The sequence below is a fragment of the Peromyscus leucopus genome, chromosome 4 (assembly GCF_004664715.2).
Source record: "Peromyscus leucopus breed LL Stock chromosome 4, UCI_PerLeu_2.1, whole genome shotgun sequence".
Taxonomy (NCBI): domain Eukaryota; kingdom Metazoa; phylum Chordata; class Mammalia; order Rodentia; family Cricetidae; genus Peromyscus; species Peromyscus leucopus.
In genome coordinates this window covers 14,116,790-14,123,046 of record NC_051066.1, presented here as the reverse complement: position 1 = coordinate 14,123,046, position 6,257 = coordinate 14,116,790, and positions in this window count along the sequence as shown.

Genomic DNA, 6,257 nt, shown 5'->3' with positions numbered 1-6,257 from the left:
TGGCACATGACTTTAATACCAGCACTCTGGGGGCAGAGGCAGGTGGATCTCTGTGAGTTCAAGGCCAGCCTGGTCTACAAAGCTAGTTCCAGGTCAGTCCAGGCTACACAGAGAAACTTTTGTCTCAAAAAAAAAAAAAAAAAAAAACAAAAAAAAAACAAGTAAAATACAATAAAATAAAATAGGTGTGAAGGAAGATGGAACTCAGTCCAGCAGAGACCCAGGTCTGAGCAGGTACCCACCAGCAGTTTCTAAACTCCTATTCAGGTAAAGGAAGAAACTGAGGCATAGCCTCAAAGTAGGGAGGACAAAGTCTTCACACACAGCCCCTTAGTTGCAAAAGACTTCCACTAGATAAAACCAAATGTCAAGGCCATGCCTACAGCCTGGCAATGGTGGTACATGCCTTTAATCCGAGCACTCAGGAGGCAGACGCAGGCAGATCTCTGAATTCGAGGCCAGCCTGGTCTATAGAGTGAGTTCCAGGACATCCAGAGATACACAGAGAAACCCTGTCTCAAAAAAACAAAAACAAAAACAAACGAAAAAGACCATGCCTGGAAAGAGGTTCTAAGCATCCAGGGAGACAGCTTCTATGACCAGGGGGACTCACCTTGTCTGGGAAGAGTAAAGTCCATGGGGGTAGAGCTACTCCCTAGGAAAAAAAAACTAGGTGATATCTGTCTCTGTGTGACCAATGGTGAGGGTGGGGAGACCTTATACATGGCATCACACTTCTTTTTTTTTTTTTAAAGATTTATTTATTTATTATGTATACAGCATGTATGACTGCAGACCAGAAGAGGGCACCAGATCTCATTACAGATGGTTGTGAGCAACCATGTGGGTGCTGGGAATTGAACTCAGGACCTCTGGAAGAGCAGTCAGTGCTCTTAACCTCTGAGCCATCTCTCCAGCCCTGGCATCACACTTCTTAACTGGAAAACCTACCCTCAAGGGACACAGTAGCAAATAGTTTCAGTGTGCAGGGCCAGGGCACCAGGATATACAAGAACAAAGTTGTGCCCCCAAAGCCAGGACAGAACAGGGCAAGCCACAGCAGTGTATATTAGGACACCTGGAAGAACTGGCTGCTGTCCTCTGGGAGCTGGCTGGCCGGAAGAAAAAATGTAACAAAAAGAACTGAATGCAAGGAGCTGAATGGCCTGCACGAGCCATACACCATCATCACCACCATCAAGATTAGATTATAAGGCACCATGAACTCCCTGGCCTGTGCCTTATAATCTAACCAGAGACCAGCCACTAGGGGCAGAGATGTGAAGGGCCCCAGCAAGTAAGTATGACAGTCAACTCCAGGATTCAGGGCCTCTCAGCTGGTAGGGACCTTGGGAATCCAAACAAACCCTCCTTTAGGATAGGACCAGAAGCAAGTGGAGCCAGTCTGAAGCCTAACACCCATAGGGTGTATGGGAGCCTCTTCCTTTCTCCAGGGATCTGTGAGGCTCTTAACGGTTCCTATGAAGCAGAAAGGATGTGTGAGGGGATAGTTCTGTGCCTGAGTCACAACTCTTCCTGAGGTCCTTTTCCTCAGTCACACAGCCTCCTGTGGGCACCTCTCTAGAGGGTAGGTATTCTATCCAGGTATCTCCCAATGGACAGCACAGCATCACCCATCTTGGTCTCTCGGCTAACTATCCTGGGCTTGGAACCTGATAGGCTGATCTGAACTGACACCATTCTTGTCCCCAAAGAGCACCACCAGACTGCAGAGTGCTGGGTCACCCAGCTTGGCCAGAAAGAAGCTAGAAAGAGGGACAGGCAATTAGGGGTTTCTTCCAGGGCACTCATCTGTGCAAGGAAGGTTGTCTCCTAAAGTACCCTAAGCTAGGCCTCTGCTTCTCCTTGCCAAGCATCACTAAAAGACATGTATGTATCCTTACATTCTTCCATCCCTCGGGCCCAGGAGGTTTGGAGTTGGAAGTTGACTTCACTACAACTGTGCAGTTCAGTGCATTAAACACATCCACACTGCAGCCATCACCAGCATGCTTCTCCATGACTTCTGCTTCCTAAACTAAAACTGTTCCTAGGAAACACACTTCTCCACTTTCTGCCCTGACTTTGTGAGCTCTGGAAACCTATGCCTGGCTCGTGTCACTCAGCGTGATTCCTCCAGATCAATCCCCATTGTAGGAGGGGGTTCCTCTCCTGTTATAGCTGAGTAGTGCCCCACGTGATGGATGGACCCACATGCTGCTGACCACAGACACTGGGTTGTCCCACCTCTGGGCTATGTGGCGGCTTCTGCTGTGCACACAGGTACAGGACCTGCTGGAGAGCTGCTTTCACGTCTTTAGGGCATCTTGGGATGGGTGGATCGTGCACCAGTCTATATTTGGTATTTTGATAGACAGCTGCTGGGGGGCTATGCTTGGAAAACACGCAGCAGCCAGGGGAGGAGGTGCACCACTCTCTAGGGGAATCCTGTGCCTGGCAGCTCAAGCCTTCTGGTAGTGAAGAGAGTACCCTCACCTACCTTCAAGGTCCCTTCCCTGTCTATGACCTACATCTGCTATTGTCCTTCAGGCCCCTTTCTTTGGCACAGAACTCTATCCCCATGTCCTTCCTGTCCATCTCCCTCCCTATTCCCTTCTTCTGCAACCCCCCAACCCTATCCAATCCTCCACTCAAGATCTTCACCTTATACAACCTGCAATGGTTCTCCGCCTCCCACTCCCTGCCTCCATCTCCCTGCACAGCTCTGCAGCTGGTGGGCACCTCCCAGCTGGGCTCCCATGGTACCCTGCTGACAGGAACATACAGGTACTGCAGGCCTTATACAACAGGGGACAAGACCCCAAAGGACCAGTCTCAACGTCACCATGTCGGGGTCAGAGGGTATGTATGGAGGACAAGGCATCCCACCAAAAGGTGGTAAGGGTCTAGCAAGGAAGGAAAGCCAACAGATGACAAAGAAATGGTCATGCTCTTGCCTCAGCACAACATGGACACCTTCCCACCCACCGATTATTACTGGTCCACAATCCACACGGCTACCCAGAGAAACCTCTATGTCTGGCCAGCTCTCGAGTATGTCCACTACTTATCCTGCCCCATGACAAGCATCTCAGACTATAGTTTCTAGTCTAAATGTACAGAGTCCAAACCCAAATATACCTGGTAGTCTTTATTTTCCCGAGACAGGGTTTCTTTGTGTAGCCCTGGCTGTCCTGGATCTCGCTCTGTAGACCAGGCTGACCTAGAACTCCCAGAGATCTACCTACCTCTGCCTCTGGAGCACTGGAATTAAAGGTGTGCACCACTATCGCCCAGCTGTACCTGGGAGTCTTAAAGGCCATAGTTAGAAACATGCCATTCAGGCAGATCTCTGAGTTTAAGGCCAAACTGGTCTACAGAGTGAGTTCCAGGACAGCCAGAGCTGTTATACAGAGAAACCCTGTGTATGGGGAGGGGATGGGAGAGGAGGAGAAACATGCCATTAAATACAAGTATTTTACAATAAAACACTGGTTTCCTATCCTAAGCCATCTGAACACAGCAGTGCTTCAAGTCCAGTGTAGAAATCTGGCAAGTAAATTCTGGGAACAGGATCTACAGCTGGCTGAGAGGCCACGTGCTTGAAGCTACCTCCCATCCCATTAAGTTTCTTTTTTTTTTTACCACCACCATGGCCTGCCAGGTCTGAACCTGGGATCTCAGCACAGGTCCTGCCCTCAAGAAGGTTGTAAGCCCTGAACCACAAGGCCTTCCTTCCCTATATCCAGTTCCCCGACCAGAGTTCCCTTGTGGCCCCCTTAAGAAGTGTCCCCCATTGATCTGCAGAGACCCATTCTACAAGTTCCCTAAGGGACACGGCTGTGCAGAAGTGGAAATGCCACAATTGCCCTGTCTTCAGTAGGAAGATTGCCTACCTCGGCCAACTGTGCAAATGTCGGGTCTCAGTGTCACTTAGACCTATGTCCACACCTCAGCAGCAGCAGCTACAACTCAAGAGCCACAAAACCCACCCCAACTGGCCGACGTCACTTAGCCATCAACAGCTGGGACATAAGCTGAGCCTGAAGCCAGCTCAAGGCACAGATGTAGCAGGAATCTTAAAAGTTCTTATTAATAAAATCAAACCTGAGGCGAGTTATTGGGGTCCATGCTGGTAGATCAGAGAGACAGGACAAGCCACAGCTATCTCACCTTGCCAATTCCTCAGCTGGTCCTGTTTCCTCAGACTGGAAGCTTCTGTGTCCTCATCCCGAATGAATCTCAGCTGAACTGTGTTGCTCCATAGCCTGAAAGCTTAACCAGCCAAATGCCGCTAGTTTCTGGTCCTCACGCCTTATATATCTTCCTGTTTTCTACCACCACTCCCTGGGATTAAAGGCTGGCTTTCTGGGATTAAAGGCGTGTCACCATGCTTGGCTATTTCCAGTGCGGCCTTGAACTCACAGAGATCCAGAGGGATTTCTATCTCTGGAATGCTAGGATTAAAGGTGTGAGTGCTACCATTTTCTAGCCTTTGTATCTAGTGGCTGTCTGTTCTCTGACCCCAGATAAATTTATTAAGGTACACAATATTTTGGGGAACACAATACTACTACACACAGATGCTTTTCTTCTCTCTGGGTCCCAGCTTTCAAGTCAAGTCTACACAGAGAATGATGAAGTCCATGCTTTGCCAGCCCCGAGACACCAGCCCTAAACAATGACAGCCAGAGAGTGTTCACTCAAAAGGCTACACAAGAGGCTGTGTATCAAGTAGCAGGCAGCACGATGCCTTGAGCACTCCCCACTGGCCAAAGCCGAGTGGAAATTTGGCACTAGGGTATTACGCTCTGAGGCCACTGGTTACCACCACTGTGGTTCTTTCCAGGACTCCACAGTGTATTAAAACTAGGACCCAGAGCTGGGGGGGTTGGTTCAGCAAGTAAAATGCTTGCAGGTGAGCTTGATGACCTAAGTTAGACACCTGGAACCCACATAAAGGTGAAGGGGAAAATGGACTCCACAAAGGTTCCTCTGACCTTCTTCATGCATGCACAGTGGCTCACAAACACTCTCCCACACACCATTAACAACTCAGGATTCTTTTTAATGTCTAAAAACTACAACCCAATAGACACACTGTTCCATGCATAGCAGAGGTTGGGATTAAAGAAAGTGCATTTGCGGGCGGTGGTGGCGCACGCCTTTAATCCCAGCACTCGGGAGGCAAAGGCAGGCAGATCCCTGTTAGTTCAAGGCCAGCCTGGGCTACCAAGTGAGTTCCAGGAAAGGCGCAAAGCTACACAGAGAAACCCTGTCTTGAAAAACCAAAAAAAAAAAAAAGAAAAGAAAGTGATTTGCAACCTCAGGCCTCAGGCTAAAAGTGGGCCATGGAAGGCACACACCCAGCAGGGGAAACATCTCTAAGGACCGCCAAGAAGGGGAAATCCATGTGGGTTGGAGGTGGTGCACGCCTTTAATCCCAGCACTCAGGAGGCAGAGGCAGGCTGATCTCTGTGAGTTTGAGTCCAGCCTGGTCTACAGAGTGAGTTCCAGGACATTCAGGGCTACACAGAGAAACCCTGTCTCAAGAAAAAAGCAAAAAAAAAAAAAAAAAAAAAAAAAAAAAAAAAAAAAAAAAAAAAAAAAAAAACAGAACAAGAAATCCTTTCTCTCCAAATAAAGACCCCTTTCCAGAGCCAGTTTGTATTAGTCTCTCAAGCTGTCACATGGGCACAGCTGCTTGTCTACTTGGTCATTCCAAGGACATTTGTGTTGTAGAAAACACACACACACACAGAGAGAGAGAGACAGAGACAGAGAGAGAGATATCATGGACTAAGTCCCAGAGCATCAGGACCTATCCTCAAGTATAGGACACTCCCATGGCCTCCAGAGCCCCTTTATTTTTATTTGGATGTGTATGCGGAGGCTAGAAGAGGGAACCAGACCTGGAGCTGGAGTTGGAGTCAGGCAGGTGGTTGTGAGCCACCCAATGTGGATGCTGGGAATTAACCTTGAGGCCTCTGCCAGAAGAGTGAGTGCTCTCAGGCACTATGCCATCTCTCCACCCTCCCTCGGAGCTTCTGATGCCTGACACTTCGACTCACGAGGCAGACAGGCAGAGCCCTGGCATGGGACTGCAGTGGTGCAGTGTGTGTTGTGTGTATCTCCTCTATCATTTTCCTGCTCATTGTAGCCTCGAGGATCAAAACGCCACTTACCAAACACTGGGGTTACAGGCGTGCGCCCCCATGCCCGCTTTTCACACGGGTGCTGGGAATTCAACCTCGGGT